Here is a 12,040-nt window from a genome sequence, read left to right as displayed (position 1 = left end):
TCCCTTCCAGTGTATCTGTCCTTAAACTCCCTGTAACTCTCCTGGGGACTACAGTGATACCCTTCTGGTCTTTAGTGTGGTTTCTCTCCAACACTTTTCTATCCTGCAGAGTGTCTAGGATACAGATCTACACTAAAGGCAGCTTCCTGGGTATTCAGGACAACATCATTATACCCCACCATGCCACAGGGCCTGCAGTAACCTGACTCCATTCACCCACGGGAGTCCCTTGCTCCAAACAGGCTCTGCAACTCCAGGTCCAAATGCAACCCACGCTGCTTTGCAGATGACTGATTCCTGCCCATTGCTCCTACCTCACTCTAGCATCCCCATCTCCATGAAGTCCTACTTCCTCCCACACAGCCCGCTGGGTTCCTCTACACGCGTATACTGATGCCCCACAATTCATTCACAAGAGACTACTTCTCTCCTTTACAAAATAATCTCTGCTCAAAAAGCATAGCCAAGGGGCTGGAAAAGTGGCTTAGTGTTAAGGCGTTTGCCTGTGAAGCCAAAGGACCCAGGTTCGATTCCCCAGGACCCATGTAAGCCAGTTGCACAAGGGGTCGCAGGCATCTGGAGTTTGTTTGCAGTGGCTGTAGGCCCTGGCATGCCCATTCTCTCTCTGTCTCTCTTACAAATAAATAAATAAAATAAAAATTAAAAGAAGCTTAACCAAGGCCCAGCATCGTGGCACATGCTTCTAATCCCAGCACTTGGGAGGCAGAGGTAGGAGGATTGCTGTAAATTTGAGGCCAACCTGGAACTACAGAGTGCCATCACCAACCTGGGCTAGAATGAGCCTCTACCTTGAAAACAAACAAAAAAAGCTTAGCCAGGGGCTGGAGAGGTGGATCAGTGGTTAAGGCACTGGCTTGCACGCCTTTAATCCCAGCACTTGGAAGGCAGGGGTAGGAGGATCTCTGTGAGTTCAAGGCCACCCTGAGACTACATAGTGAATTTCAGGTCACCCTGGGCTAAAGTGAAACCCTACCTCAAAAAACCAAAGAAAAAAGAAAGACTCGGCCCAGGTTCAATTCCCCAGTGCTTACATAAAGCCAGATGCACAAAGGGAAGTATGCATCTGGAGTTCATTTGTAGTAACAGGAGCTTCTGATGTGCACTTTCTCATTTTTTTTCTCTCTCTCTCTATCTCCTTGCAAATAAATACTTAGGGGGTGGAAAGATGGCTCAGCAGTTAAGGAGCTTGCCTTCAACGACTAATGACCCTGGTTCAATTCCCCAGTACCCACATTAACTGGAGATGCCGGCATGTACCCATTCAGATTCATTCATCTCATTCTCTCTCTCTCTCCCTCTCCTTGCAAGTAATTTTTTAAAAAAAATTTAAACAAACAAACAAATAAAAAGCTTAATCAAGGGCTGACTCAGCTGTAATCTCAGCTCCAGGGAGGATGAGGCAGGAGGATTAAGAGTTCCCGGACAGCCTGAACTACACAGTGAGTTCCAGGCCATTCTGGGCTACAACACAGAGAGACCCTGTCTCAAAAACAAAACAAAGCAAACGCTTAGTGAAGCTCAGGTTTGCTATGCAGCTCTATTCAGCCTATTGTTTGTTTGGGTTGTTTTTGGTATTCTGAAACAGACCAAGATGAGTCTCAAACCCTGGACGTTCAACTATAAGTTTCCTATCCACCCATTCTACGGGGCTCGCACTAAAATACTCTAATCCTAAAAGGGGCAGGGGATCACACACCGCTGACTTTCACTTTCAAGCCTGAAACGGTTCTGAAATTCACCAGCTCCGCTCTGAGAACTGGAGCTTCTCTGACTTCTCGAAGTGGGTATTTTGGGTGTTTCTGTTTGCGTAGGTATTTTTGTTGTCGGGAACGGCCCTGCCCCTACGAGCATCCCCAGCCTGAACTGCTCTCTTTGCTCGCGAAGATCGGAAGCCAGCCCAGGGCTCCCTGGCCGAGCTCGCTCGGCAAATCGCATCTCCTCCCCCTCGCGCCTCAGTTTCCCCCTCCAGAGCACAAGCGCCGTCCCAACCAAAGCAAGCGCGACCAGAGATCCGCCACCATCAAGACCCGGGGCTGGCAGGGCGCAGGGGAAAATCCCAGCCAAGAAGCCCAGAGCCACCTCGCCTGGGGTGCGGGGCCCAGCCCTGGCCACCCTCGGGGGTCCCGCGGTTACCTGCGGCGGGTGACCGCGGCGGAGGTGGGAGGCCACAGCACGACAGCAGGACCGTGGGAACTCCGGGTGCCCAGCAGCCTCGGATCAGCAACCCCAGACGTCCTCCCAGCCGGGACTGAGCCTCTTGGGCGCCGCTCCCCACGCCTGGGACCTATGGCCCGCGGTGATTGGTGAAGCTTCGGGGCGTGGCAGCTGCGAAAACCAATAGGAGATGAAAATGGAGCCAAAAGGCCTGAATCTCAGCTCGTGTGGGCGGGGCTTCTGGACTCGGCGGTTTCGGCCCCAGCCCCCCAAGACTAGACCACCTCTGGCGTACTGAGCCAAAGCTACAGGGACGCAAGAGGCAGTGAAGGGACACGCTCACCCAAACTTGCCAGTACACGGGACCTGCCCAGGGGACAGTCGAGCATTCGATTGTTTCTTTGTCCCCCATGGTCAAGGGCTGTTAGGATTTCATGGGTCTGCTTGTGGTCTGGGTTGCAAGCTTCAAAGATTCCCCCAGGAGATTGGGGTGTGTAGAACTATCCAGTCCTCTTCACAACTGGAGGAGAGATGGAACCAGTAACTGCCGCCCCAGCATTACAGACAAGACAATTGGGGGAGGTCAGCTCAATCTAGGAGGTTAATTTTTCCCACTATGCCATGCCATATGCCTTTAGTGACCAAGCCAGAATCAGGACCTTAGCGGTCTGCTTCCTGAACCCTATGCTTTTAAAATATTTTTATTTATTTGCAAGGAGAAAGAAAGAGAGAGAGAGAGAAAACAGGGCCTCTTGCCATTGCCAGCCCTTGCAAACTCCAGACGCATACACCACTTTATGTGTCTGGCTTTAAGTGGGTACTGGGGAATCCAACCCAAGCCAGCAGGCCTTGCCAGTAAGTACCTTTAACCGCGTTTCTCCAGCCCTGAATCCTATGTTTTTAATCTCTTACCACCGCTACTTCTCAAATGTCTGGCATTATCCCACAGGGAAATGGAAAGAAAATAAAATACCTTACATATGCGGGCCTTGCTGTGGTACTGAGTAAATTGAGTTTGCGTTGATGTGATAAAACTGCAATCCTGCCTAAGACATCAAGGGCATGAGCCAGGGCTACCTTCCTGGGTCTTCTTCTTTGATCTTCTTTCATAGATGTTTTTCTTTATGATACATTTTGTAGGGCTTAATAGATCATAGCCACACCTACTGGTTAAGTACTGTTTGTGGCTATTTTTGCCCACAAGGCACAGTTGAATAGTTCTGGAAAAGAGTGCACAGCCATAAAGCTGAACATACCTACTGTTTAACCCTTTAAAGAAAAAGTGGGCCACGTGGTGGCACGTGCCTTTAATCCCAGCAATCAGGAGGCTCAAATAGGAGGATCGCCATGAGTTTGAGGCCAGCCTGAGAGTATAGTGAATTCAAGGTCAGCATGGGCTAGAGCAAGACTATACCTCCAAAAAAGAAGAAGAAGAAGCAGGAGGAGGAAGAGGAGGAGGAGGAGGAAAAGAAACAAAACGAAAGGAAAAGAAGAGAAAAGAAAAGAAAAGAAAAGAAAAGGAAAGGAAAGGAAAGGAAAGGAAAGGAAAGAAAAGAAAAGAAAAGAAAAGAAAAGAAAAGAAAAGAAAAGAAAAGAAAAGAAAAGAAAAGAAAAGAAAAGAAAAAGCTTGTCCTGTGTTAAGCATAAGGCCCAAGATCACAGCTTGGAAGTGGCCTTGTGTTTCAAACCAGTTTTCATGACCACTGTACTGTCAAGTCTTCCACAATGGGGAGAATTTGAAGCTCATTCATCTACTGGATCAACACATTTACCAGCCACCTTTTTTATTTTTATTTTCAAATATTTATTTATTGGAGAGAGGGAGAGAAAGAAAGAGGCAGGTACAGAGAGAGAAAGAGAATGGTGTGCCAGGGCCTCCAGCCACTGCAAACCAACTCCAGACGTATGTGCCACATTATGCATCTGGTTTATGTGGGTCCTGGGGAATCAAATTTGAGTCCTTAGGCTTTGCAGACAAGTGCCTTAACCACTACGCAATCTCTCTTTTTCTTTTTCTTTTTTATGTTTTATGTATTTATTTGCAAGCAGAGAGAGAGAGACTATGGGTGCCCCTGCAAACAAACTTCAGATGCATGTGCCACTTTGTGAATCTGGCTGCTGTGGGTCCTGGGGAATTGAACCCAGGTCATTAAGCTTTGCAGGCAAGCGCCTTACTGCTGAGCCATTTCTTCAGCACTACCAGCCAGCCACCTCTTATGTGCCGAGATATAGCTTGGCAATTAATAGGACATTGCTCCCCACCACCTGTTCACCTTGGGAATTCACTGTCTAGTAGGGAAAACAAGTATATCCTTCACCACTCCCTACTTCACTCATGATAAATGGTCAGCCTTGGCCTTAGAGGTTGACAAACAATAACGGTCTGGTGTCTGGCATGTTTCAGCAAATGAAGGGCATAGGACAGCCCCTTTGCTCTCTCCCTCGCTAACAGCCTGGGCTAAGAGCGCCGCAGGAGACAGTAGCTGGAAGTGGGGAGTCTATGGGGGGAGCGGCAAGGGGTTGCCATGGTGATAGGAGTAGCCTACTGGTGGCTTGGCCAGGCCACGGAGGTTGAGATGAGAGGGGCCTGCAAAGGGGTCTGGGTGCACCTGTGGATTCTCAAGCTGTCTGAATTCAGACCCCAACTCTGCCAAGATGTTTTGCCTGAGCGAGTTCTTAGCTTCTTAGTGCTGAGTCCCCAAATGATAAATTATAAAATCTCTGAAAATTAGATGGGCGTGATGGCACATGCCTTTAATCCCAGCACTTGGGAAGCAGAGGTAGAAGGATCACCATGAGTTCAAGGCCGCCCTGAGACTACTGAGTGAATTCCAGGTCAGCATGGGCTAAAGTGAGACCTTACCTTGGAAAAAATAATCTCTGAAAATTAAATTTGAGAGCCAGGAGTAATTGTTCATGCCTTTAATACCAGCACTTGGTAGACAAAGGCAGGAGGATCACCATGAGTTTGAGGCCACCCTGAGACTACATAGTGAATACCACCTTGTAAAAAAAATAAATAAATAAATTTTTTTTTAATTTGATAATACAGTGCTTTGCATGAAGCACCACCACCTCCCCACCCCACCCCCCCACTTTGGTTTGGTTTTGTTTTTCAAGGTTGGGTTTCACTCTGGTCCAGGCTGACCTGGAATTGACTATGTAGTCCAGGGTGGCCTTGAACTCAAGCCAATCCTCCTACCCCTGCCTCCCAAGTGCTGGGATTAAAGGCATGTGCCACCACACCTGGCTAAGCATGTGTCTCTTAAATATTAGTTACCATCTAGGTTCGGGGGTCTCTTTAGCCACTGAGGTGTAACTTGAGCATTCTGGCGAGGAAAACTAGGTAGCTGGGTATGGCGGTAGACACCTGGAATCCTGGTGCTCAGGAGCTGATGCAAGAAGAGTGTCATGAGTTGAATGCCAGCCTGGGTGAGACCATTTTGAAGTGTGTGTGTGAGAGAGACAGAGAGGAGGGGAGGGAGGGAGCGAGGAGGGGAGGGAGGGAGAGAGGAGGGGAGGGAGGGAGGGAAGGGGGGAAGAGAGAGGGAGAATATATGATTAAATCAGTAGCTGAGGAAACTGCCTTACTCTGGCACCCACTCACAGGGCAGCACAGGGTGTGAGGTACTAAACTGATAAGAAGCCCCATTGGCTCGTGTAAACACCACACAATCCCAGGAAACAGGACACCCCTTGCACGGGTGGTTACCAGGCTCCCTAAGACTGTGTAGACATGAGGTCTGCCTCTTCAAATGCTCCTAGTAGAATTCCCATGAGAGGGGCTTGGAGCAATGGCTCAGCAGTTAAGGCACTTGCTTGCAAAGCCTAAGGGCCCTGGGCTCAATTTCTCAGTACCCAAATAAGCCAGATGCACAAAGTGGCACATGCATCTGAAGTTTCTTTGCAATGGCAAGAGGCCCTGGCATGCCCATTCATGCTCACTTCTTGAAAATATATTTTTTTTTACCTACCTTATACACACACAAAAAAGAAGAAGAAGAGAAAGAAAGAAAGAGAGAAAGAAAAAAAGAAGTGGGGCTGGCGAGATAGCTTAGTGGTTAAGATGCTTGCTCACAAAGTCAAAGGACCCAAGCTTGATTCCCCAGTGCCCACGTAAAGCCAGATGCACAAGGTGGTGCATGCATCTGGAGTTCATTTGCAATGGCTAGAGGCCCTGGTACACCCATTCATTCTCTCTCATCTCATCTCTCCTGCCCACCTCTCTCCTTGTGAATAAATAAATAAAATATTAGGGGAAAAAAAGTGAGCTAGAGAGGGTGCTTAGAGGTTAAGGTGTTTGCCTGCAAAGCCAAAGGATCCCAATTCGACTCTCCAGGACCCACATAAGCCAGATGCACAAGGGGACACATGTGTCTGGAGTTCGTTTGCAGTGGCTGGTGGCCCTGGCATGCACATTCTCTGTCATAAATAAATAAATAGATAAAATATATTTTTGAAAAAAGCAAAAAAGAAAAGAAAACAAAATTTAAAAAGAAAAAAGGTTCATTCTGGAGGAGTTTGGGAGTCCCGAGAGACATGGGGCTGGCATCTGCAAGGCCTTGTGCTATGTTTGAACATGGAAGGTCAGAAAAGGCCACATGGTACAAAAGGAAGCAAGAGAACACTGAGGAAGCCAGACTGTTATGGCAACTTGATCTTGGGGTAACAAACCCTCTCTCAGGAGAACTAACTCACTCATACAAGAATGGTATTGATAAAGAAATTGGTGTTTTCTGCCAATGCACTGATACAATATGGGAATGTTGGATGCCTCTGGATTCTTGAGTTCAAAGAATTGAAATCCACAGACCAGAGTGTAAAGTTTACAAGTTTCATTTGAGATAGATAGAATTTAAAAGATGAGCTGGGCGTGGTGGCGCCCGCCTTTAATCCCAGCACTCCGGAGGCAGGGTAGGAGGATTGCGGTGAGTTCAAGGCCACCCTGAGACTACATAGTGAATTCCAGGTCAGCCTGGGCTAGAGCAAGACCCTACCTTGAAAAACAACAACAACATCAACAAAAGTAGAGTTTCCAGAAATGGGTAAGCCCAGAATTTAAGAGAAAGAAGAAATGCAGAGTTCTCGCCCAAAGAGATGAGAGGTTTTAAGAAGCCCACCTCCCCAGAACCGACGTAAGCCAGATGCACATGGTGGCACATGCCTCTGGAGTTCGTCTGCAGTTGCTAGAGATCCTGGTGTGCCCATTATTCCCCTCCCTCCCTCCCTCTCTCTCTCTCTCTCTCTCTCTCTCTCTCTCTCTCTCTCTCAAGTAAATAAATAAATTTTTTAAAAAAATTTTGTAAGATTTATTTTTATTTGAATTAGAGACAGAGAGAGAGAGGGAAAGAAAGATGAGAGAGTGTGTGTGACAATGGGCGTGCCAGGGCCTATAGCCACTGCAGACAAACTCCAGATGCATCTGCCACCATGTGCATCTGGCTTACATAGGACCTGGAGAATCGAACCTGGGTCTTTAGGCACTGCAGGCAAGTGCTTTAACCACTAAGCCACCTCTCCAGCCTAATAAATAAAATATTTTTAAAAAGAAGCCCACCTCAAGGCTCAGATTAGTTTTTAATTTTTTTAATACTATGGTATTCTTGTTTATTTTTATATTTATTTATTTATTTGAAAGTGACAGAAAGCGAAAGAGGCAGAAAGAGAGAGAGAGAATGGGCACAGCAGGGCCTCCATCCACTGCAAATGAACTCCAGACACGTGCACCCCCTTGTGCAGCTGGCTAATGTGGGTTCTGGGGAAACGAGCCTCAAAACAGGTCCTTGGGCTTCACAAGCAAGCGCTTAACTACTAAGCCATCTCTCCAGCCAGGTTTTTGAATTTTTTTTTAATATTTTATTTTTATTTATTTAATTGAGAGAGAGAGGAAGAAGGAGAAGAATGGGTGCACAAATGAAGTCCAGACACATGTGCCACCATGTGCATCTGGCTTACGTGGGTACTGGGGAATTGAACCTAAGTCTTTTGGCTTTGTAGGCAAATGCCTTAACTGCTAAGTCATCTCTCCAGCCTAGTTTTTAAGTTTTTTTTAATCATTCATTTATTTTCCAATAGAGATTGAGAGACAAAGAAGAGAGAGAAAATAAGCAAACCAGGACCTCTTGGAAGACTAGACTTTTTTGTTTTGTTTTTTGTTTTTCAAGGTAGGGTCTTGCTGTGGCCTAGGCTGACCTGTAATTCACTATGCAGTCTCAGGGTGGTCTCAAACTCACAACAATATCCCTACCTCCGCCAGATTAAAGACGTGTGCCACCACGCCCGGCAGACTTTTTTGTTTTGTTTTGTTTTGGCTTTGGTTTTTGAAGGTAGTATCACACTCTAGCCCAGGCTGACCTGGAATTCACTTTGTAGCCTCAGGCTGGCCTCAAAATCACAGCAATCCTACCTCTCCCTCCTGAGTGCCTGGCTTAAATGCATGTACCACAACGCCCAGCCAAACTTTTTTGTTGTTGCTGCTGTTGTTGCTTTTTGAGGTAGGGGCTTACTCTAGCCCAGGCTGGCCTAGAATTCACTGTGTAATCTCAGGGTGGCCTCAAACTCACTGTGATCCTCATACCTCTGCCTCCCCAGTGCTGGGATTAAGGGTGTGTGCCACCACGCCCGGCTTTATTTTATACTTTTTAACTAGCTGACGCACGGTAAGACTCTGCTCTAAGCTTTTTACATTACATCATACTGGCTTGTCCATTTGTGCTGCTAAAGTAAAAACACAGACAGAGTCATTAATAAACAACAGAAATCTATCTTGGCTCACAGTGCTGTAGGCTGGGAAATCCAAGAGCATGGAAAGACAGACAGACAGAGACAGAAAGAGGCTTTTATCAGAAACCTATTCCTGTGATACCTCTTGCAATGATAGTGTTAATCCATTAGGTCATGAGATGAGGGCTTGTGTGTCTTAAAGGCCACACCTTTCAATATGGTTGAACTGGGGGTTAAATGAGCACTGTGATGGTCAGTCCTTAGTTTACAAATGATTACCTGGAGCAGAGAGATGAAAGGACTGTCAGAGGTCGCATAGTTAGGAAGTACCAGAGCTAGGATTGAAATCCAGGCCCTCTGGATAGAGTTCACGTTTTCAAGCCTCATATCACATATCAGACAGGATAAATGAATAAATAAATGTATGTAGGAATCTATTCAGTCCTGTCTACAAAATGGTGATTCTCTCAACTGTGTGTGTGTGTGTGTGTGTGTTGCCCCTCCAGGAGGACTTTTGGCGGCATCTGAAGAGATTTTTTTTTTGTTGTTTATTTTTATTTATTTATTTGAGAGTGACAGACCATCAGAGAGAGAAAGAGGCAGATAGAGAGAGAGAGAATGGGCGTGCCAGGGCCTCCAGCCACTGCAAAAGAACTCCAGATGCGTGTACCCTCTTGTGCATCTGTCTTACATGGGCCCTGGGGAATCGAGCCTCAAGCCGAGGTCCTTAGGCTTCACAGGAAGCGCTTAACGGCTAAGCCATCTCTCCAGCCCTGAAGAGATTTAGTTGTCCCAATTTGGGGAAGGGTTGCTACTTGCATTAGGTGGGTAGGGGCCAGGGACATTGCTAAATACAGTACATAAGACAGTTCTTTTATTTTTTTCTTTTTGACAACTTTCATGAGTGTAAACAATATCCCATGGTAACTCCTTCCCTCTCTCCCTCCACTTTCCCCTTTGAAATTCCACTCTCCATCATATCATAAGACTGTTCTTGAGACAAAGAATTACACACTCCAAATGTCAATAGTGCTAAGGTAAAAAAAAAGTGCTCTCAATCAAACCCACAGGCTTTATTTACACTTTCCCCAACCCTGGTTGCCTTGTAATCATTTTATTTAAAAAACACACACACATATAGCTGAGTGTGGTGGTGCACACCTTTAATCCCAGCACTTGGGAGGCAGAAGTAGGAGGAGTGCTGTGAGTTCAAGGCCACCCTGAGATTACATAGTGAATTCCTGGTCAGCCTACGCCAGAGTGAGACCCTACCTCAAAAAACAAATAGAAAACACATAGATATGAGAGAGAGAGTGAAAGAGAGAGGGAGACAATGCACATGCCACTGCCTCTTGATATTGCAAATGAACTCCAGGCACATTAGCCACTTTGTGCATCAGGATTTGTGTGGGGAGCCAAACCCAGGCTGGCAGCCATTTCTCCTGCCTTGCTTTCTAGTCTTAATCTCTCACTTAATCTCTTGAGAAGAGGGATCAGGCAGCTTTGTTAAGCAGTTGGGGGTGACTGGGCCCCTGAAGTTAAGAAGCAGGTATGTCTTTGGCCTATCCTGTAGTCTCCACTGTGCTAGAGATCAATGGATGATCTGACTCCTTACAGGAGATCTGGTTTTCCATCAACAAACTGGGCCCCTCCCGGGAGGGAGGTCTTTGCTAGGATTTCAATCTCTTCTAACATTGTGGCCGGTCAAGTTCAGCCCCCAGAACTTGGCATCATGGCGAGCTTCTTCCTGAGACAGCCCAGACCAGTCAGCTGTCTCTCTGGCTCACCTGTCCCAGAAGCTAGGGCCCACCACCGCCAGGTTGTCAGTACATTTGTGAGGGAAGGGCACGCTCTCTGGGCTGCCTGACCACTCGTGAACCTCCAGTTTCTGGTGAGTTTTCTCTTGTCTCAGCTCGGCTGGGCTGACATGAGGGGAGAACCCTCTGATCCCTACTCGCCACATGCTGCCCTCTACACGGCAGGAGCTCTTTGTACTTTCTTTTCTTCCCTCTCTAAGGCTCTTTTTATGTTTTCTCCAGGCCCACCTCGTGGGCTGTCAGACCACACGGGTGTATTCAGTTTCCTTCCCTTGGTTCTGTGCTTTCCTCAATAAATACAACAATTTTCAGAAAAAAAAAAGTAAAGAGCCGAGTGTGGTGGTAACTATCTTTAATCTCATCATTTGGGAAGCAGAGGTAGGAGGTGAGTGCCGTGAGTTCGAGGCCACCCTGAGAGTACATAGTCAATTCCAGGTTTGCCTGGGTTAGTGCAAGATCCTATCTCAAAAACCAAAAATAAAATTGATCATTATCCTTTCAGTCTTATTTTAGTCAATTCTTTGGTTAAAAGTAGTTACCAACGCCAGGCCTGGTGGCACACGCCTTTAATGCCAGCACTTGGGAAGCAGAGGTAGGAGGATCACCGTGAGTTCAGGGCCACCCTGGACTACATACTGAATTCTAGGTCAGCCGGAGCTGGAGTGAGATCCTACATCGAAAAAACAAACAAACAAAAAAGAAGTCGACACAAAGGCTGGAGAGATGGCTTAGCTGTTAGCTGGTAAGGTGCTTGCTTTTAGCCTAAGGACCCATGTTCAACTCTCTAGATCCCAAGTAAGCTACACAAAGATGAGTCAGGAGAAAGGCCACAGATGCCCACTAGGTGGTGCAAACATCTGGAGTTAGGTTTCAATGGCTGAGGACCTGGTCTGCCAATTCTCTCTCTCTTTCTCTCTCAAAAATAAAATAAAATCTGTTCAAAAGGTAGACATAAACCTAGGGTTTGGGGTTCAAGGACTTTCCTGAACCCCTAACACCCTGTTTCATTCTCACTGTTCAACCATAAAATCATTTCAATCTGGAAAAAGAAAATCATATTTCATTCTGAAATGGTTCCATATCTATAGTCAGCTAACACATTTTGACATTACCTGCTCACACCTGGCCTCACCAATCTCTAGCCAGGACTTTTCTGGTGGAAATCTTATTTTTTGTTTGTCTGGTTTTTTTCAAGATAGGGTCTCACTCTATCCCAGAATGACCTGGCACTCACTCTGTAGTCCCAGGATGACCTCAAACTCACAGTAATCCTCCTGTCTCAGCCTTGTAAGTGCTGGCATTAAAGGCATGTGCCACCACACCCA

General features: G+C 46.7%; 1 protein-coding gene across 1 annotated transcript in view; it reads right to left on the bottom strand.

Annotated features, from left to right (window-relative positions):
• Positions 1–2,310, bottom strand: part of Lgmn (legumain) — a 40,328-nt gene extending 38,018 nt beyond the window's left edge. Inside the window, exon 1 of the mRNA XM_045155396.1 lies at positions 2,155–2,310. The gene's annotated coding sequence lies outside the window, so the exon portion shown is untranslated. The remainder of the gene's footprint in view (positions 1–2,154) is intronic.
• Between the last annotated feature and the right edge of the window lie 9,730 nt (positions 2,311–12,040).

Source organism: Jaculus jaculus, chromosome 7 (assembly GCF_020740685.1).
Source record: "Jaculus jaculus isolate mJacJac1 chromosome 7, mJacJac1.mat.Y.cur, whole genome shotgun sequence".
Classification (NCBI taxonomy): domain Eukaryota; kingdom Metazoa; phylum Chordata; class Mammalia; order Rodentia; family Dipodidae; genus Jaculus; species Jaculus jaculus.
This window is presented reverse-complemented; position numbering and strand designations above follow the sequence as displayed.